The sequence below is a fragment of the Phyllobates terribilis genome, unplaced genomic scaffold (assembly GCF_046119375.1).
Source record: "Phyllobates terribilis strain yellow unplaced genomic scaffold, ASM4611937v1 Scaffold_9__5_contigs__length_417890890, whole genome shotgun sequence".
NCBI lineage: Eukaryota > Metazoa > Chordata > Amphibia > Anura > Dendrobatidae > Phyllobates > Phyllobates terribilis.
Genome location: NW_027362769.1, coordinates 99,700,982 through 99,713,897, shown reverse-complemented (window position 1 = coordinate 99,713,897; position 12,916 = coordinate 99,700,982).

The following is a 12,916-nucleotide window of genomic DNA, read 5'->3' as shown; positions in this document are numbered from 1 at the left end:
TTCAGTGGTATGAGCCCTGGCCCATGCGGTCTTTCTAAAGACAGCCGGGCCAGCAGACGAGAGCACCTACTGACCCCCGTGTCTCTATAGAATGCCATCAGTTTTTTTACAAGGACAATTTAATAATAAAGATCAGATACATTTTCCCGTTTTAATAATTGTAATGTATTTGTGAAAATGCATAACATATGGATGGTGGCGAGTAAGATTTTTTTTTGTGCACCCACTGACTTATCTTTTTTTTTGTGCACTCATTGACTTATAATGGACAAGCCTGATCAGAAATAGGGATCAAAATAGTGCATGCTGCCATCTTTTGTACTCAAATCATCTGTCTGTGTGTACAAACGTTCACATGAACTAATGCATTGACTTGCATTGGTCCCCAGAACAAGATACGGAAAATTCAATTTGCAATTTGTAACAAATAATTTTCCTGCAAATCAACTTTCTTGGATAAAATCCGCACGGTTTGTCAAATTTGAATCTTCTCAGATCTGCTTATTTGTACTGTTAACCAATCTGTCACCCCTATATCAAGAGCTTTCCGCATATCAGAATGTAGACAGAATGACACTCCGTCATCACAGAACGTTTTTTTACCTTTCTCAATATTTTAACTTATTATACAGTGACAATTAGTGCCATAAAATGTTTTGTCACTATTTTTTTTCATCAGACGTCTCATTATTGTGACACATTATGTATGGCTTTGTCTGATGCAGCCGCCTGGCGTAGCCTATGATGACTCATGTTTATCAGAACAGTACAATCTTTATGGGAAGCTGCACCTCCAATGAAGTGAATATCACAGATGGCCCAGAAGTGGGAGAGCATGTAAATGTTTTTCCTGCCAATTTTCTAGATGTTGGCCATGCTACTGCTGAGTGCTGCCAACTAGTGAGTGACCAGATGCAAGGTCTTTGTTTTTTGCTTTTTTTTTGTTCCTATTCTTTAGGCATTTTGTTAATTTTTAATACATTATTTTATATAATCCAAATGGTAATCATCTTGAAAGGCATTTTTTGAAAGGCATCATGGTTCATTACTAAGTATCTCAAAATGCAAATGAGAATGTATTAATGGCCTAGGAACTGGAGAAAAACCCATAACTCACAGCAGGGAAATAGAAAATAAATGAAAGTTGTAACCAGAAGCCAAGGGTTTTTCCCTCACTCCTTAAAAGTGTCAGCTATGAAGTTGGTGCCTCATGCAACAGTAAATTTATAGAAATGTGGTATTTTTTTTCTTTAGCTAACATTAACAATTAAATGGGTATTCTCAAGTTTAGCAATTATCCCTGATCCATAAGATAGAGGATAACTTCCAGATCGCTGGTGGGTCCGACCGCCGAGACACCCACAGATCCCTATAACCGGACTCTGAAGATCCACGTGTGAATGAAGCAGAGGTGGATCATGCACACTGCTGCTCCTTTTATTCTTATTGGAGTGCCAAGGATCAGCCAAGCGCAGCACTTGGCTAGTTCCTGCAGTCCCATTAAGAATGAAATGAGCAGCAGGGCATGTGATCGACCTTTGCTCCATTCACATTGGACTCTTCAGAGCCCCGGTTCTCGGGATTGTTGGGAATATTATTTTGACTCCATCAACTGGGAAGTTGTCCTCTATCCCATGGATTGAATTTCAAATCTTGGGAATTCCCCTGTAACACAACATTTGAGTGGTCACTGACACTTCTACAAACTTTGCAGAAATTAATAGTATAAGAAACTTTGTATAGTATCAGAAAAATTAGCTTCTTTCTTCACACTTCCTCTCCAACTCCTACCTCCTGAACTCAGCAGTCACTTTGATCAACAGTTAGAATCTTGGTCAAAACAAGTGGGACTACGAGCTCATTGAGATATCAGATTACAGCCATATTTTAAAATCTAAAAGAAGAGATAGGAGGAGAGAGGACCAGAGGGAAAGAGAAAGATGCAGACGCACACAGTGCCATGTTGCTGCTGTATCTTAAGTGTTTATCTTATCCTAGTACTGGATTCCCATCCACGCTGCTCAGTACTGCTGTTTAATGTCCTCCTTGTTGCTGCTTTGGAACATGAGGTATTGTACATAGAGACAAAAGAGCAGAAATCTAGTCTCCACTCACTAGGTCTCTGCAAGTAAAGCCTGCAGAGGGGAAAAACCTTGTCTCTAGGTTTTTTGAAACCAGATTCATTTTTATTTTTGCTATTAGCAAAGTTACTAAATATATACCCCTGTATTTAAAGTGTAACTGTCATTTTTTTTCCACGCTTTATTTAAAGGGGTTGTCTGGCCTTAGGCTACAAGTCTGCAGTCACGCTATGTTACTGCAGACTTGTGAATCCTCACATCGCATGTACTGCGCGCTGTGAGGATTCTCTGGGACTGGGAGCGGGGGAGTCTCATGTGACCGCAAGTATGTGATTTGCATACTCCCAGCTACATTCCAACTAGATATGCCTTGCTCAATACACTTGCATTGAGTGAGGCGGCGCATGTCTAGTCGGCACATGAATACATGCACGCAAATCACATATTTGTGGTCGCTGACCACCCGCTCCTGGCGTCGCCTTTGGAGAATCTTAACAGCACGCAGTACATGAGATGTAAGGATTCACAAGTCTGCAGTCACATAGAGTGACTGCAGACCTGAAACCTAGGGCTTGACAACAACTTCAATGGCAATCCTTTAAAATGTACCTCTCATTTCAGGTGTCATTTAAATTATGACATATGAAAGACACACAAAAATGTTGCAATAAAAATACAAGTAAAACAACACACTCAAAAAGGCAATGAAGAAAACACTATTAACCTAATTCACCTAATAGATGCAGAAATACTGCAGAAAATGCGCAACCTGAAAAACTCACCAAATACTTATTGTGGGAATGTAGACCTAGATTTACTCACCCTTCCTGGGTCCAGCGCTGAGTCACCACCGCTGCACCCAGTGTCTGGTATTGTCTGCAGTGCTGATGCCATTTTGAAATTACTATAGCCAAGAACTGAACTCACCGGCTCTGACCAAACTGACGGCTCAAGCCACTGAGCTCACTGATTGGCTGCAGTGCTGTTGACGTAAACTCAGCACTGCGGATAATAACAGACACTCGCAGCAGTGACGGAGACTCAGCGCTGGACCGGGGGGGTGAAAAGCACAGTTCATTTTTTAAAAAACTGCAACAGGTGTTAGAGGTTTTCCAAAATCTCTTTAAGATGAATCTGGGTCTTTAACATCTTATTACACCCATCACTATGTTATTTTTATGCAGTGTGACCCATACTCTATACGTGTCATTCCTTAATTACCAATATTACAGTGCTTATGGAGAGAGGGAACACGCCACATGTTTGCACTACCCATCCGAGACCATTTCCATGATTTAGCATCATTCTTTTTCTAGATTACATAAATCAGCAAGCCAGGAAATAATTTAGAGATTTTTCTAAACTCAGACATTTTTGACATTTCAATACAATAATATTTTTTCAAATAAAAATTGAAAATGAAAAAAATATATATTTTTTTTATGTTTGCTACAATGCAGCAGTGTAAATGATGAATTTATATACACATTGACATTTAATTAATTTAAAAAGAGCCCATGGCAACTGCTTGGTAAAGAAGGAAAAAGAGAAATAAATTGGTTTCATGTCTGAAAGCTCAGTGGAATATAAGAAATGATGACTGCAGCAAAGAAGTAGGTTATAAGAAGGACGGCATGGGGCCTGATGGAAGAGATTTGACATGAATACGGGTAGGCAGAGAGGATGTCTTGTAATGACCTGTCAATCAATCTTTATTCTCTGGATAGAAAAATAAATGATGTCAAATATTTAGAATGATATTATAATAATGCTTAATGTAATTTCATTGAAGTACTGCACAGAAGCAAACATGGTGACATAAGCATCCAAATATATAAAAATACTATATATACTACCATTTCAAAGCAAATTCTTGTTGGTGCTAAAGAGGACCTGTAAGCTTTACTGACCTGCTTGTTTTTGTAAATGCTTGCATTCGCCAACAAAAACACAATTCCACTCATATTCCTCCTGGGAATGCATAAAGAAATTCACTACTGGGTGTTACCATTCCACTTGTCAATCTGTTTGTACCTAAATCCAGTTGGACAAAACCCAAGAAAAACACAAAATGAGCATATATCTGGTATGGCTCGGTTTGGGGATTCGATGCACTGACCTGTTGCTCCATAGTTGGTTCCTCTGTCTCCTGAGATATTGCCTTTGCTCTTGGTTCCAATTGTCTTTGTACCCCTTCTTGGTTTGCTCCTCTACAGGTGTTTTCCATTTTCCCATTTTGGTCTGCCCTATCACATTCTGGGTTGGGTTTTATATGTTCACCTTTCACTGCACTTCTTTGCTGGCTATACCTCTAGGTGCACTTGGTTTTAGGTGTTCCCTTCAGCTAAAGGGTTTACCTTGCATGGTAAACACCAGTTGAATTCCTGCAGTGAGTCTGTTTCTTTTTATTCCCAGTTCCTCTTCCTTTCACCTTTTTAGGTTTCTGGAAGGTTTAACTTGTTCTGTTTACTTTTGGCTCTCTTTAGCTTTCCCTCTCTACTTTATATGAACATGTTTTAATTTTTTCACCCTGAGTCTTCGTATTTTCCTGCACATTTTCCTCTCATCTTGTTGACAGTGTGTTGTGGCCTCCCCTCCTGGGTTCCTCAGGAGGTACGAGAAATCCCTTGATTACCTTTTTGGGAGCCAGGTTCGAGGTGGTGTTTCTGAGTTGTGCCGCTAGTATATTTCTAGTCTTTATAAAGAGCAGATGGGTGTGGGTTCGGCATCTCCGTGTAGTAGGTCTTCCCTTTTTCTTTTACCCGTTAGAGAGTATGTGTTACGTTCATAACAATACCCTGTAGTAAGTAAATAAGTAGATAGTAATAGTACATTTAAATAACATAGGGTACTTAGTTAACATTATTTTGATCAGAAAAGCATAAAAGCCATCTCACCACGACATGGTGCACCCAATTGGGATGGTTCTATCCTGTCTCTAGTATTAAAACCTTACCTCATGTCAGCCTCAATGTAAATAAGGGCAGAGCAGCACAGGGGCCCTACTGTACAGCCACCTGTCCATAGGAAGCTAGATAGGTAAACCCAGTCCAATATTCCGTTAAAAGGGTTATCCAGTGAAAACAAGTGATCACCTATCCATAGGATAGATGATAACTTGGTGTTCGCTGGGATGCCAGCCACTGGGACTCACACCAATTTGCAGAATGGACAACTTTTATTTCCATTACAAAATGGAGCGGCAGCTTGGACATTGTTCTTTATGAGGCTGCCAGAAAAAGTTGAGATCAGCGGTTGGCAGTCCAGCAGTAGGACCCCAACCAGTCAACAAGTTATGACCTGCTTTTCACCAAACAACCTCTTTAAGTTGTGCAGAGACACAGATAATGTAAAGAGAAATGGTAATGCCTAATTGTTAATGCAGTCATATATTTTCAGGAGGAATAACAGAGACTAAACAAATATGTTTTCCCAAAATTGCGATTTTATAAGGAGCAATGTTTCCAAGAAAGGTTCTCTCTTCTTTAAAGGGAATCTGTCACCCCTGGCACTTATCTGACCTCTAATATGAGCATACAGGTGATAGAAATGTAAATCTATACTTACCTGTATGCCTCATATTAGAGGTCTTGTTGCTGTGAAATGTCTTTTTATTCATTCTGGTTTCTGATGTGTTCTCGTCCCGAGGCTCGCAAGAAATCCCGCCTATTGTTTTAATTGCAATATTTCCCCCCTCCCCTTCACGTCACAGTGTCCTGTGACGTGCAGTTGCCGCAGTCAGATCCCGTGCCTGCGCACTTCACCTTTTGCGCAAGGCGCACTTCTTCCTGCCGTCTATTTATCGTTGTAGAGCAGGGATCTTGTGCGCAGGCGCCGGGAAGTCAGAGTGATTCGTCGGCACCTGCGCACAATATCCCTGCTTAATAACTATCTGCCTGTAAGATCTTAGGCCTATAAGAAAAAAAAAGAAAATAGTCTTGGATAACTCCTTTTATGTTTCTGTTTATTCCTGTATCTGAGGCTTCATTAACGGATTCCTTCAAATTTGACAGTAAAAATAAGTGCATGCTGCGCTATTTTGCCAGTCAGAACAATTGTCAACAAACCGGAATCTGACAACCCTAATATAAGTAAATGAGTGAGTGTAATAGCTTCCATCATGATTTGCAATTCAAGTGCGAACATAACCTAAGGGTTAGCATAGTTATTTCAATGTGTATCTTCTCTGACTTATAAAGTTACGTTAACCTACAAATTCTGAAAAGAAAATATTTTGCCCTGTTAATATTAGAAACTACATTTATTGAAATAATAAAACAAGTAGATTTCTTCCCTAACCTGACAACTGATATCTGAAGACAAGACAGAGCTGACACATTCCTCAGCAACACTTAGAAATCAGTAGACCTTCTTTGGACTCATATGTCTATTTCTCCGGTCAAAAACTATTCAAAGAAATGTCAGCGATTGACAGCATGTGGTTGAAATGTCAGCATGAGCCATATCTTCATTTTTTTAGCTGCCATTTCATATTACGCATCAAATTTCAAGTTTTAGGAGTCAGCATCTTGAGAAAAATATTATACCCAGTATTACGGTTGCATAAAAACAGAAACAGATGCAATCGCGCTTTGAGTGTGCCAGGTATATGCAAATATTAATATACAGCTATGTGCAAACATTGAATATATGATTTTTATATTGCATTACTGCTATATAGACTACTAGCTATTGAACCCATTCTATGCCCGGGTGACAAGCATTTTTATTGGTATATGCTGCCCCCATCCTGCTCCCCCATACTCTTTTGTGCTGCGCCTCATTCTCTTTTGTGCTGCCCCCATCCTGCTCCCCTCATCCCGAGGCCGGAGGAGGAGTGTGGCGCTGGAGTACGCGCGAGCCCATAACACGCGCCATTTTGGTGAAGACACACTGCAAATGTGTCTTCACTAAAATGGTGCCGAACGGCGTGCTATGCGCATGCTCCAATTCCAGCGCCCCACTCCTCCCCCGGCCTCCGGTCCGAACAGAGGCACCGCGGCAGCACTCTTCCTAATCAGGTATGTACTTATGGTGCCAGAGAACGCGGTATCAGTGTCTATACACACCGTGATCTCTGGCGCCATACACTCCTCTTACCTCTAACGGCTGAATGTGTTCTTCTGTCTGGAGCCAGACTGCACAGGAGTATCATGCATGCTCAGTCTATAGAGGCTTTGGATAGAAGGACACATCCCTGATTATATTATAGATGTCCCCCAATTCTGTTAATATCCCCCATCCTGGTATATATGCTCACCCTTCTTATTATACGCGACCCCCATCCCATCCTGGTATGCATGGCATCCCTGATCCCCAATCCTGGTATGCATGGTCCCCTCATCCCCAATCCTGGTATGCATGGTCCCCTCATCCCCAATCCTGGTATGCATGGCACCCTCATCCCCAATCCTGGTATGTATGGCACCCTCATCCCCAATCCTGGTATGTGTTATGGATCCGGGTGGTGGAACCTCTGTGCTGAGATGCAAGGAGGGACCAGAGGGGCGTAACTAAGTGCCAACCCGGACCGACCCTAGCCACACGGCGGCTTAGTCGACTCCGTGAACCAAGGAGGGACGGGGAAGGTGATCCAGGTGCCACTCTGGGACTGACCTTGTGTGAGAGCAGACGACTGCAGTCAGATGGCTGAAGCTGACAGGTACAGCGGATGAGCACCTGCCATGATCCAAGTAGGCAAGCAGGCGGACACGGCAGGTAGCCTGACAGGTGATCCGGGTAGGCAAACAGGCGGACACGGCATGGTAGCCCGACAGGTGATCCGGGTAGGCAAGCCGGCGGGCACGGCAGGTAGACAGGCTGGCGGGCACAGCTGATAGACAGGCGTGCATGTGTGTGCATGTCTGCGTACTGTGTGTGTGTGCATGCATGTCTGCATACCGTGTGTGGGTGCATGTCAGCGTACAGTGTGTGTGCATGTCTGCGTACCGTGTGTGCATGATTGTCTGCATACTGTGCATGTCTGCATGTGTGTGCATGTCTGCTTACTGTGTGTGTATGTGTAGCACCCCGAGGGCTCGGCTGCTACAGGGGTATTGCACCTCGAACCAGAGGTGTGATATTCCACTCCCGGGTAAGGATGGAGTGTGAACTAGGGCTCAGTAAGCTGCGTGCACCACACACACCCCATTTCCGAGGGACAGCTCAACGGTGCTCCCACTAGACAGAAGTGCAGGCACGACAGCATCTGTCCCTGGCTGGAGTGGGGCGGGGGGTGGAATACCCAGTGGTGTAGGAGCAGATAGGGGTGGGTCTCTGGGCATAGGTAGGAGCCCATTGGTTGCTAGTCACCTGGGCTCGGGTGTTAGAGGGAGGTATATAAGGTGGGCACCATCTTAGGACAGGAGCCAGTTCAGTCAGGAGGAGAAAAGGAGAGGAGCTCAGCCAGAGAGGGCTGTCACACGAGCTGTGGCTCAGTCTGGGCCCAGCTCCAGAGGCAGGCCTGGAGTGGAGGCCAGAAACAGCAGAAAGAGAGAGGAGAAGGAACGCAAAGGAAAGTAAGAAAGGAACTGGAACAGAGGAGAAAGGAAGCAAGGAACACAGAGAAAGGCCCAGAGACACAAGGACAGAAGGAACCCCATATGCCCAGGAGATACAGGGTGAAGGGTTGGCAGAGCAGGGTACCGGAACCCAAATTGGTTGAGGCGACTAATCCTCAGCCAAAACCGGAGCTTGTGACCACATCTTGGTGCGACCCCTCACTACATCCACCAGGAAAGCATACCATATAGGGTCAGGGAAACCGGAGAGAGGTTTCGCCAACAGAAGGCCCGAGGAAGCTGGACAAAGGTGGGTCACTGGTGGGGATGGCCAGAGAAGGGAAGAGAAGGGAGTTCTGTGCCACACTCTGGAATTGCCTGGGAGTTGACCGAGTCCCTCACCTGGTGGACGCAGCATGACTCGGGCGGTCCTACCTGCGCACAAGTGACCTGATAAAGAACTGTGAGTAAAGCATTGAAAACTGCAACCACACGTCTCTGTGTTTCATCGCCGCACCAGCACCATTAGTACTGGGACGCTCACACCATCACCACCATCATCTACTCTAGCTGCCCTGAGGCAATACTTCTCCCGTGGGGAGTTATCCCATTCTTGGCTGCGCATATAACATCAGCCTCAGCGGTCTGCAGCGCAGCGGCGGTTCCCACTGACCGCAATCCACGGGTGGCGTAGTCGGACAATTACAATACAAATAGACTGCCACTGGTTTGACCACCCTGGGCACGGACCGGGTCACCGCCACACGGAGACTACAACCCCCAGCATCCTACAACAGGCCCGGTTCCGGGTTCCCCAGCACAGGCCCAGGGGGTGAGTCAACTTTTGGCGTAGTCGGCAGGATCTTTACCAACCCGCCACAAGCGGGTATTACGTGCCTGAAGAAGATTGTACATGCACCTTGAAAAGAAGTCTCCCGCCATTTCCAGAAGTTTCCCGCCGTCCAGAGTCGTTTCCCGCCATCCGGAGCCAATTCCCACAATCGGACGCCATCTTGGGTCGTTTCCCGCCGTCTTCCCGCCATCCGCAGTCGTTTTCCCGCCATCGGGCGCCATCTTCGGGACGCCGCGCGGGAAGAAGAGGGGCGTGGACGCCGAAAGCGCGCGAGATCCGAAGCTCCGCCCCATGCACTGACGCTGCGTAAGGTCCTGGAAGGGAGAGGGAGCGACGCTGACGTCACAGGAGCGCGACGCAAGGTCCTCAACCCCGACGATCGACTGCAGAGCCGCGGCCTACGGAGGAAGATCAACGCAAGGTAGGCCACGGTCCACCAGGGGGGAGGAGGACACCAGGAACGGAGAGCAAGATGGCGGACCGGCAGCAGACTAAGCTGCCCAGCATCGGCAGTGCCCCAGCCGTCGCGGGCCCCGACCAGCGCCAGGAGAAGACGCGTGATGCAGGAGCGGTCGCGGGAGCAGGTAAGAGGAGTCTCCCTGTCCCGGATGCTGCCAGCGTCAGCCTGCTCCCGGGCCCCCTGGTGGAGCCGCCAATCCTGGGCGCTGCAGACACCGACCTGCTCCAGACCCCGCAACAAGCCCTGCAGCCGAGCCCTCCAGCCCTGGGCACTGCCACCACCAGCCCGCGCCCAGGCCCAAAGTCGCACCCTCTGACCCCGGGCGTCATCAACAGCGGCCTTCTCCAGGCCCCGCCGCAAGGCCTGCTGCACAAGGGTGCAAAGGGATTGTACGCCCTTCACGTCAACCGGCTAACCGAGGAAGAGCTGCAGTACCACCAGTACGAGGAAAGCCAAGAGGACCCGGACGAGTCTGAAGAGTACGAGGAAGGAGCATCAGGAGGACACCGTTACCAGTGAATGGTAAAGTGGAACTGTATATAGTTACCCGTCAGGGTACAAGAACTGTTGTGAAACTGTTGACTGTGTGAACTGTTACCTGTGTGCACCTAATCCCTAACCAGGCTGAGGACTGTGAGGAGCCATTCCCCTATCCCAACTGGCCGAGGACTGAGAGCGGCCAATCCCTTGTATATAGTTGCGCTTCTTAAAGCGCCCCCTACTGGTTTTATACGAAACTGCAACGTCTACCTCGGAATCAAATGGACTGTTGCACCTTAAGAAGGAGGAGCAACCGGTCGCAAGTTGCACGGCGGCCGGTATCCAAGAATATGCTTTGAAAATGTTTTACTTGAAAATGCCTTAATGTGAGAAGTTTAATATGCTGCTAAAATAGTAATGCCAAAGTTTTATATGGTGTTTTTGCAAAAAGAGTTTCGGTGGCATTAGCAAAAGTGTTTTATAATGTTTATACCAGTAACGTTTAAAAAGAAAAGAGTACCTCCCATAAAGGGATGAGTTTTTGGTTAATGTCTTATATGCGAGTGCACTTTAAAAATTTGTATGTTTTAAATTGTTTTTACTCTTTTCCAGCCCGAGGACGTGCTGTGGTTTACCAGGGGGGAATGTAGCACCCCGAGGGCTCGGCTGCTACAGGGGTATTGCACCTCGAACCCGAGGTGTGATATTCCACTCCCGGGTAAGGATGGAGTGTGAACTAGGGCTCAGTAAGCTGCGTGCACCACACACACCCCATTTCCGAGGGACAGCTCAACGGTGCTCCCACTAGACAGAAGTGCAGGCACGACAGCATCTGTCCCTGGCTGGAGTGGGGCGGGGGGTGGAATACCCAGTGGTGTAGGAGCAGATAGGGGTGGGTCTCTGGGCATAGGTAGGAGCCCATTGGTTGCTAGTCACCTGGGCTCGGGTGTTAGAGGGAGGTATATAAGGTGGGCACCATCTTAGGACAGGAGCCAGTTCAGTCAGGAGGAGAAAAGGAGAGGAGCTCAGCCAGAGAGGGCTGACAGGGAGCTGTGGCTCAGTCTGGGCCCAGCTCCAGAGGCAGGCCTGGAGTGGAGGCCACAAACAGCAGAAAGAGAGAGGAGAAGGAACGGAAAGGAAAGTAAGAAAGGAACTGGAACAGAGGAGAAAGGAAGCAAGGAACACAGATAAAGGCCCAGAGACACGAGGACAGAAGGAACCCCATATGCCCAGGAGATACAGGGTGAAGGGTTGGCAGAGCAGGGTACCGGAACCCAAATTGGTGGAGGCGACTAATCCTCAGCCAAAACCGGAGGTTGTGACCACATCTTGGTGCGACCCCTCACTACATCCACCAGGAAAGCATACCATATAGGGTCAGGGAAACCGGAGAGAGGTTTCGCCAACAGAAGGCCCGAGGAAGCTGGACAAAGGTGGGTCACTGGTGGGGATGGCCAGAGAAGGGAAGAGAAGGGAGTTCTGTGCCACACTCTGGAATTGCCTGGGAGTTGACCGAGTCCCTCACCTGGTGGACGCAGCATGACTCGGGCGGTCCTACCTGCGCACAAGTGACCTGATAAAGAACTGTGAGTAAAGCATTGAAAACTGCAACCACACGTCTCTGTGTTTCATCGCCGCACCAACACCATTAGTACTGGGACGCTCACACCATCACCACCATCATCTACTCTAGCTGCCCTGAGGCAATACTTCTCCCGTGGGGAGTTATCCCATTCTTGGCTGCGCATATAACATCAGCCTCAGCGGTCTGCAGCGCAGCGGCGGTTCCCACTGACCGCAATCCACGGGTGGCGTAGTCGGACAATTACAATACAAATAGACTGCCACTGGTTTGACCACCCTGGGCACGGACCGGGTCACCGCCACACGGAGACTACAACCCCCAGCATCCTACAACAGGCCCGGTTCCGGGTTCCCCAGCACAGGCCCAGGGGGTGAGTCATATGCGTATGTGCATGTCTGCATACTGTTTGTGTGTGTGCATGTCTGCGTACTGTGTGTGCATGTCGACGTACCATGTGTGCATGTCGGCGTACTGTGTGTGTATGGCTGCGTACTGTGTGTGTGCACACGTCTGTGTACTGTGTGTGCGTGTGTGCATGTCTGCGTACTGTGTGTGCATGTCTGCGTATGTATATGTGTGCATGTCTGTGTACTGTGTGCGTGCATGTCTGCTTACTGTGCCTGTGCGTGTGTGCATGTCTGGTTACTGTGTGTGTGCGTGCATGTCTGCGTACTGTGTGTGCATGTCTGCGTATGTATATGTGTGCATGTCTGTGTACTGTGTGTGCATGTCTGCGTACTGTGTGTGCATGTCGACGTACCATGTGTGCATGTCGGCGTACTGTGTGTGTATGGCTGTGTACTGTGTGTGTGCACACGTCTGTGTACTGTGTGTGCGTGTGTGCATGTCTGCGTACTGTGTGTGCATGTCTGCGTATGTATATGTGTGCATGTCTGTGTACTGTGTGCGTGCATGTCTGCTTACTGTGCCTGTGCGTGTGTGCATGTCTGGTTACTG